The sequence below is a fragment of the Dreissena polymorpha genome, chromosome 11, assembly GCF_020536995.1.
Source record: "Dreissena polymorpha isolate Duluth1 chromosome 11, UMN_Dpol_1.0, whole genome shotgun sequence".
NCBI lineage: Eukaryota > Metazoa > Mollusca > Bivalvia > Myida > Dreissenidae > Dreissena > Dreissena polymorpha.
Genome location: NC_068365.1, coordinates 59,172,900 through 59,183,127, shown reverse-complemented (window position 1 = coordinate 59,183,127; position 10,228 = coordinate 59,172,900). Strand labels below are relative to the sequence as shown.

The 10,228-nt window shown below is 35.2% G+C and overlaps 1 pseudogene; it reads right to left on the bottom strand.

Moving 5' to 3' along the window:
* Window positions 1-2,610: 2,610 nt before the first annotated feature.
* LOC127851973 (U2 spliceosomal RNA) lies at window positions 2,611-2,791 on the bottom strand (annotated as a pseudogene).
* Between the last annotated feature and the right edge of the window lie 7,437 nt (window positions 2,792-10,228).

The following is a 10,228-nucleotide window of genomic DNA, read 5'->3' as shown; positions in this document are numbered from 1 at the left end:
TATCGGTGGGAAACAAACTGACAAAGCTCGCTTCACTTATATCTAATACAGTAGTGGATCTACGTAACGAATAAACCTTTGATCAATTTTGTTTTCTTTAATTATTTTTGCCGCATTTCTTTAACCGTGCCCAAAAACCTGCAATTATCGGATGGTCAATCAATTAGCACGTAATTATTTGACAACTTTCGGCGCACGCGAAATGGCATGAGTGTCAGTGTTGTTGCAGCAACCAATATTAAGCGACTGCTTTGTCACTTTCAATTAGCGATCTGTTCGGCGGGTAAATTGTGTAACATTTAGATAAACAACAAGCAATAACTTGCTAATCACCTGCGGGCCGTAGCACGCATTGAATAGCAAAAATAATCGGGCGGCTTGATTTTCGCTTTTCTGGGCTCGTAGGGCGAAATCATCGGCGTTAGAGCGAAATTAAACGTATTTAATTTACGAATGTTACGTTAAATGTTTAAACCAGTCAATGATTTACAAGTCAAATGGGCCGCAAGTTAAAACGGTATCGAAATACGTTTAATTGGCGTTTTTTGCGATTGTTTACTCGATTTTGATTGGGATTTTTTGTATTTTTTCGGAAATTGGGACGGGTCCGGTTCATTTTGGGAACGGGTCCGTGGGTCATTAGGAACAGATCCGTTTACCCGTCCTAAGAAGGAAAAAAAATCACTGCGAAGTGGTAATCATCGGCGAAAATTTGCCGGTTCAGTCGCTCATATTATGTCTTTGATTAGACTTTTTACTTTTAACTGGTTACAAACAATTCACGCATGTATTGTTGTGTTGATTTTAATAGCCGCAACAGCAAGCAGATTATATTTTAATTAATACTTATTAAAGAATTATTATCATGACGGCCTTAGAATTTAGAAAAAAATTCATCCGTTGAATAATCGGTGCTCTCTTAAATATGTTACCGGTTGTTAGCAGCAGTGTAATGGCAGACGCGGAGAGTATTCAGGGGAGATAATTGGGTATGACTAAATTCTAGAACGGTCTATAGTAAAATCTTTTTAACACTCTAGCGGCCACATTTACTGCCCGATCTTCATGAAACTTGGTCAGAAGATTCATCCCAATAATATCTTGGAAGAGTCCAAAAATGATGCCGGTTGGTTGAAAAACATGGCTGCCAGGGGGCGGGTCATTTTTCCTTATATGGCTATAGTAAAACCTTGTTAACAGTCTAGAGACCACATTTATTTTCCAATCTTCATGAAACTTGGTCAGAAAATTTGTCCCAATAATATCTTGTTATCTCAGGTGAGCGACTTTGGGCCTTTCAGGCCCTCTTGTTTATTTTAGTAAGTAATTCTAAAATAAAACACGTTTACTAGTATTCATTTACATGTAAAAAATATATAGTATGTATCAAATAATCTTGTACGTGCCTTTCATAGTACACTTTTTTGTTGTTGACATTATAAGTGGTCAACCCAATTGCTTTTTCCCCATTTTTCTTAATCGTGAATTAAAATGTTTTACTGTCATTAATCCAAATATTGAACAAAGAACAAATATTAAAGTTTATAGCGTGGGGGAAAAGTAACACAGAAAATAAATAAGTGATGGCATCATCCCTCGGAAATCCAGTAAAAAGATACAATCTCTAGTCACAACTTTTTTTTTGTTATTATTTTTCAAAAAAATGGCAGCTCTGAAAATTGAACATAGAAATGATCTACAATTTATGTTTGAATGGTTTATTGTTTATTTATTCGCATAAACAGCAATACATGCTTTGGGCAAAATAAATCATAACATAAATAAATGAACACAATCGGAATCTACTTAATGCAATTCTACGTTGTTCATTATCTACACAATTCAAGTAGGTTTCAAAACAAAATTCTTTTTAAGCCCCCCCCCCCCCCCTTCGAAGAAGAGGGGGTATATTGTTTTGCTGGATGTCGGTCGGTCTGTCGGTAGACCAGTTCGTTTCCGATCAATAACTCCTCAATGGATTGACCGATTGGCTTGAAACTTCACATGTGCATTGGTCTTGGACAGTTGATGACCCCTATTGAAATCGGGGTCACTAGGTCAAAGGTAACTGTCACAATAAGTGTAAAAATCATTGCCGATCAACTTATGAATGACAAACACACAATTCGAAATACGTTAATGAATCGTTCGATGCTTTAAAAATATTTAAAAATACTGATAAAACCACCATGTCAAAATTGTTGCCCCTAAAATCCTGAGAGAAACTAGATAGTATGTTTCATCTGAAAAATGACGTCACACTAAATACGTCATAAATGCGTAATCAAATAACTGAAAATGATAAATACGGAAAGCTGGTTCGTTAATATATTTTAATTTAGAAAAAAGAGATGATATATAATATAACGATAACATTCATGATGCGTCCCAATAAATTTCAAAGGTCAAATATTAGAACATGTTGATCGTCACAGCGTGCGTAGGAATACACTACTTCCTGTTGACCGGAGATAGGAAAAATTGTTCGACCCTGCTTTATTTGGTCAATATTGCAACAGAGGCAGGATACATTCTAATCTTTATTATTGAACATCCTAAGGACTAAGTTTCCAAATCTGTATTTATATGAGGTGTGTTATTTCTCCCCGAGAGGAGTGGGCCGATCCCGGAGGTACTGCAATACCGGGCCAACCCGTGAAGAGAGCGGGGCAAGCCCCTGACATCTCATCTGTGTCCAAAAATCAGTTTAATATCGAAGTCCCCCAATGGGGGACGTATCAGATATTAAGCTGATAAGAACAGATACTTTTTTTCTTTTTCATAATACTTTATTCAAGTACGTAACTGGGCAGTAAAGCTGCCCAGTGCCCGATAACGAAGATATTAAATAAATACAATAATGGTGGAAATAAGACTTTAAACATGGATAATAAAAACACACACGCACGAATTTAAAGCGCTTTTTAAAAATTCAGTCCAGTCTTTTCACGTCTGCACGTTATAATATATCACAGATGGTTTTCAATCACAAATATCACATGTATCATAAATATCACAGTCTTTATACAAAACAATTCCACCAACCTTAAATAAATCGGGCAATGTTAGTTTATCAATGTATTAATATAATACTATAATACATTATATAATTTAGAAAGAATGTCACGTACCTTAAAACTAACGCTTAAATGTTACAGAAAAAATAAAAACCAAAAGACACAAAGGCAAAAACAAAAAGGAAGCGCAGGCAGGTGGTGGCGTCACCCGGACGACGAGGCTCGAGCTTCCCCTTCCGGACAAAGCCACCAACCACCCGCTGACATCCATAGTCTACGACGGGGCTGGGTTTCAAAGTCATAAGCGAGATCGCAGTGGACAACTACAATCTCCCCTCAGACTCCGAAACCGAGCACAGCCTGATACACGTGACATAAAACATGAAGACAATTAATTTATTAAATACTATATATAAATAATTAAATAATCCATTGATGGAAGAAGTATTAGTACGTCGTTCATGCACAACATGCAACGACACAAAGAGAGACAACTAAGACAATACGACATAACAATTATCTTCTCCTTTCTGCCCGCAGGATGACAACCCCGGTGTCCTACACGCAAACCGGCCGGCTATCGTCATCCTGAAAGCAGAAAGAAAAAGAACAACAGCAAAAGGCAATATCAGCGTACAATATACTACACGACTGAGATAAACCCGTAAACATATAAACACACAAAACTCCGATGACTACTCGACACCTTGCACATTGAAGCGCGGTTAACTACAAAGACAAATAAACGTTAAATCACGTATTAAATCTGTAAAACAGACACATTTTGATGTTTAAATTAAATAAATTTAAACCATGAATTATAATATACAGACAACGAATATGAACTTTATACAATTACAAACAAAGCAAAACAAGTAATACAAAATTTAAATGCTTTAAACTAGCGACTGTATGATTGGTAAAACCAATAACAGCTTGCATATAATCAATACATTGACGGTGTTCGCGGTTCAGCGCGTTTTTCACCACCTGTAAAAACATGAATAGATATCTACTTTAAACACATGCACTATGTGTAAGCCCTAGAAAACAGGTTTTTACTGACTATTTATAAACATGTACAAAAGGAAAGAAAACGTATGAAAGGGAGTTAACGCAATTTAAACTTGTTAACATAGAATTCCACAAAACTATCTGCACCATAAACAAGTTCATTATCAACAGGGGAAATAATATCATACAATCCCCATGATTCAACAAATTGACAGTAATTCAATCTTTTAAAATCAACATAAATTCTAAATCTAAGTAAAGACAAAAACATGGTTAGACTATCAATAATTTTAAACTGTTTTTTATTATGTTTTGTCTGATTTCTTATGTTCCAAATAACAAACCTGGAAATTGATAAAATAACTAAAAAGGTGTAATTATGACCAGTACTATCTGGTGTAAAATCAAAAAATCTAAACATTTTTTCTGAAAGTGATCTTTGAGTCAGAAGCTATGTTTAACAAATATAAAACAGTTTTATTAAGTGGGTTGAAAAAGGAACATTCAATAAATAAGTGGGAAACAGTTTCAATATTTTTACAGAAATAACAATTTTTAATTTTTGATATTCCTTTAAGATAAAGATAATAATTTACATAAGGTACATCATGAACTAAAGTGAAACAAATATTTCTATGACATGGGTCTATTGCTTTTGAAAATATGTTTGTGAAAGAAGTAGAAAAGTTAATTTGTGGAAAATTAACTTTACATTTAACAACTTTATCATCTACTGTTAAAAGCATACAATAGAATTGTTTGGCATGTATACACATAAAACTAATATCTTCTTTTATTTTTAAGATGGCATCTACAGCTTTAAGGCAATTTTTATAAAATAAAGGCATACTTTCACTTTTGGGATATAAATTACTTTCAAAATTCTTGTTATATTTTCTTAATTTAAAACCAATCCAATATTTTGTAAAATAACTCCATGGTGCAGTATAATCTGAAATAAACTTTTGTACATGTGACAACAACAAAGAGTACCATTTATACAAAACATGTGGGACATTTAAACCTCCTTCCTTGAAAGGTAAGTATAATGTTTTCCTGTTAACAGGTTCAAAAGAAGAAGACCAAATAAATTTAAAACACAATTTTTGAAACATATTAATATATACATCTGGAAAATGTCCAGCACTTATATAGTACAGAATTTTTGAAAAAGCTAAAGAATTAAGGATTGTACTTTTTCCTTTAAACGACATTTTAAAGGATCTACATAAATTAATAACTTTTGTAAACTTTAAAAATAAGTTAGAACATATTTCATTATAATTAATATCATACCCAAAATAATATCCCAACACTTTACAATTTTTTACCCAAGATATACCAAAAGGATGATCAGACCTACTTTTCCATTTTCCCATAAAAACTCCATTGGATTTATTATAAATAACCTTTGAACCACTAACTGATTCAAAAAGTTTAACATCTTTAAAGAAATGAGAAATAGATACATCATCTATTAAAATTGCAGTATTATCATCAGCATAAGCTGAAATTTTGATTTCTAAAGGTGAACCTGGAACTTTTAAGCCTTTAATATTAATATTGTTTTGGACTTTTAAAATAAAAGGTTCTAAACATAGAACATACAATAAAGGACTGAGTGAACAGCCTTGTCTCACAGATCTTGACAAACGAAAAGGCTCAGATATATGGTTATTAACAATAACGGATGATGCGTCGAGGGTGGTGTCACCGGCTGCGCCGACTTTGGCGCCACCGGCGGCACCTCCCCCTTCGCACCGGACTGCTTTGCTGTAACCTTTCCAACCGGCTGCGCAGGTTGGTTCGCAACCGGTTTTTTTCCATGATCCCTGGTTTTGACGACTTTGGGGTAAGAGACCGGCCCCTCCCGCGGCCCTCCGACTGCACAGGTTTCTGCGCCACCTTGGTCACTCCTTGCACCACCGACTGAGTCTGTTCCTGGATAACTTCTTCCGGCTGCGCACCTTTTGGCGCTGCCGGAAGATCGTTTAAGGCCTGAGTGTCCGTAACAGCTGGGCATGCTGCCGGAAGTTGAGCCTGGTCAACTGGCTCCTGCACTTTTTCGGCTGAAAAAGGATTCCGAGCGCCAGTATTCCTGTCCGGGCATTCCCTCCTGATGTGCCCGACGGTATGGCACCTCAGCGCCCTGGCACCGCATGCAAAGCTTAATAAATGTGGCACATAAGCCACCTTCTCCTTCTCCATCTCAATCAAAACTCTACGAACTCCAGTTGCAATTTCCACACCGTCAAACTCAAAATGTTCGTCCGTGACTCTTAGAACCTTTCCAAACTTTGTAAAGATCTCACTAAGCTTCCCAGTGTTGAAATAGATAGGTAGCCAGTGGATTTTGAGCATGACCCGTTTCAAGGACAAATTAGAGACTTCAACAGTCTTGCCCCCAACCTCCAAAACTCCATCAAAGTCCGACAACTTCCTTAGACAGTCCCGAAATTTAAACAAAACCTCCACCGACTGGTTCGACTGACCTTTATTTATGCGTTCTATATCCTCTGGAAGAATCCCAGTTTGTATAAGAACCCTCACGGTCTCAAATGAAGACAGTCCTTCTTTGCAAAAGAGCCTGACCGATCTTTGTAGAACCTCTGACACAACTGCATTTCCCTCTATCGCTGGAAGCTTAACTTCAATCATTTTCAGAAAAAGAAAAAAAAACACGCAATATGACTACTGTTACCGCTTACAGTTACTTAGATCTTAGCCAAAAGGCCGAGAAGCCAACAGGGCACACTCTGAACAATATTACTGAAGCAACTGGTCTGTAATCCTAAATCTTTAATTATCAGTCCAATGAAACATCATCCTTTTAGTAAAATACAGTGAATCAGTAAAAATATTATCAGAATATGAGATTTTTTGTATATTTTGTATATTAAATATTGTATTAATGTTCAATTTTGTTGATTAATATAAATATAAGCAGGACAGGAGAGGTAATACACTACAGGGGAAACAAATGCAATAAGTTTAAATTTATTGTTACATATTTGCCTCCCTTGTAATATATTTAAATTTTACCAAATGTAAGACTAACTGCATTTTTGTAATGCATACTACTACTACTACTACTTCTACTACTTCTACTACTACTGCTACTACTGCTGCTGCTGCTGCTGCTGCTACTACTACTACTACTACTACTACTTCTTCTACTACTACTACTACTACTACTACTACTACTTCTACTACTACTACTACTACTACTACTACTACTACTACTACTACTTCTACTGCTACTACTACTACTACTACTACTACTACTACTACTACTACTACTACTACTACTACTACTACCTACTACTACTACTACTACTACTACTACTACTACTACTACTACTACTACTACTACTACTACTACTACTACTACTACTACTACTACTACTACTACTACTACTACTACTACTACTACTACTACTACTACTACTACTACTACTTCTACTACTACTCTACTACTACTACTATTACTACTACTACTACTACTACTACTACTTCTACTACTACTACTACTACTTCTACTACTACTACTTCTACTACTACTACTACTACTACTACTACTTCTACTACTACTACTACTACTACTTCTTCTTCTTCTGCCACCACCATCACCACCACCACCACCATTCACAGTGACAAAAAACGTATTCACACAATGGCTGCTACTACAACTTATAGCCCATATAGGGGGGCATGCATGTTTTACAAACAGCCCTTGTTACATTAGTTTAAAGCTTGTTTGTAAACAATTTGCATAATAATATTTTCATTGTTAAGAATTTTAAACCAATAATTTTAACATACCTATTTACAAACAATGGTTATCTACCTAATTCTCCATAAACGGCAACATAACATGTATTTATTTTAACTTGAAGCAATCGTTTGCAAAATTTTAAATGTATGCGTTCAATGTCATCTGACTTTGTGAAACCCCACACTTCTGAAGCATAATTTAATATAGAACCCACAAAGGAGTCAAACAACGGACATAATATTTTTGGTTTTATATCAAAGTCATGACATTTTATCAATTATATATTCAGTACTTTAAGGGCTTTACCAACCGAATGTTCTTGGTTTAATTTAAAACTTCCATTATAATTCAATACTGTGCCTAAATAGTTAAAGTTATCAACAACTTCAATATCATTTCCATTGTATGACCATTTTTCATTTTCTTTTAATCCTCCTCTTTTCCAAACTACCATTATTTTAGTTTTTGAATTTTTTGTATATAAGTATCATCTGACGTTAGAGTTTCATTGGAAGTGTGACCTAATCCATTATGATATTAAACTGCCATCGCTTTTATTTATTCATGACATCACTAGTATTTTATAATGCACACTTTCAAACTGGATTAATAAGTAAGCGTAAACACCACATGTATACATTCTTCGTCCAAACCGACTATTAACGTGACATTTTGTTTATTACTTAAAACATGGGTTCTACATTAAAAAATCACATAAATCAGTGAAATACTTCATTTCCATCTGATAAGCCTGTAAAGCAGCGTCTGCTGAAGAGATAGTTGACACTTGTTGAATGGTCCTACCCGTGCGTATTTCCATTTTCTAAAAGTTCCGGTTACTTATCAAGTAACTACAATAAGTAGTTTACCCTTCCTGGACCACCAATGGTGTCGGTCATTGTTGAAAAGATGATAAATATGCATACATTTTTGTTTGCTAACCACAAAAAAATCATTTATGAGATCACACAAGTAGTGTTCCTTGGCATATCATTATATGATGTACTTTCGTTGTTAATTTGATAAAAAAACATAACTTTGTCATTAAATTATAGACAAACAGACAGACATTATAACTAGGGGTCGTCTACTGTCCAATGCCAAATGCACATGTGAAGTATTAAGCCAATCGGTCTATTTGTTGACGAGTTGTTGATCGGAAAGAATTTTCACGCTTAGTGTGACAATGACCTTGCCTAATGACCCCAATTTCAATAGGGGTCATCTACTGTCTAAGACCAATGCACACGCGACATGTATCAAGCCAATTGGTCAATTCGATGACGAGTTATTGATCACAAACGATTTTCACACTTATTGTGGCCTTGACCTAGTGACCCCGATGTCAATAGGGGTCATCTACTGACCAATGCACATGGAAAGTATCGAGCCAATCGGTCAATTCGTGGACGAGTTATTGTTCGGAAACGTTTTTCACACTTATTGTGACAGTGACCTTGACATTTCACCTAGTGACTCCAATTCAAATTGGTTCATATACTTCCGAGACCAATGCACGTGTGAAGTATCAAGCCAATCGGTCAATTCGTTGACGAGTTATTGATCGGACACGAATTGGTCTAATGACAGATAGACCGACCGACCGACATCCAGAAAAACAAAATGCCCCTCTTTTGCGAATGGAGGCGTAAAGATGATGAAAAGCTTATAATGAACTCATAAACAACGTACAAACATGTATCTCATATCATTTGTGACTTGGAACCTACTCCGTGAAGTAAGATTTTCGAACCTAGTTTTATATTGCAAATGAAATGCGTTTTTCTATACATAAAAGATTTGAAAATGTGGCAGGGAAATTAGAAAAAAAAATCATAATTAAGTAACGAGGCACATTAAATCATTCGATCATACATGTTTAAAGGAAAATAGATTTATCAATTAGAAGTGATAACATTAAACTTATTATGATATACACTTAGAGACTTTTCTAATGCAACAAGTATTTAAATCAATATAGCTCCCTTATTTTTGAACGGATTTTGTTGAAATTTGAACTCAGACTAATTCAACACATATCCAATAATCCAAGAAAATTTAATTGAAATTGATCAACGATAAAATATCACTTATATCAAATTTAACAAAAAATCATTGAAAAAGTAAAATTCGTAAATCGTACAGCGAAAAATAATAATGAGACATGTAAAACGCATTAACTTACACGTCTTAATGACCGATCGGCTTGTAACATAGTGCTCATACAAGCCATATTGTTTTTTAGCTTTATTGGCCATAGGCCAGAAGAGCTTATGGGATGGCATGGTGCCCGTCTGTCTGTGTGTGTGTGTGTGTGTGAGTAAGACTTTCTCTTGTTTATCCGATGAAGTCCACATTTTTTATCCGATTCTTTTCAAACTTGTTCAGTGTGTTGATATTAATGAGGACTCGAACCCTATTG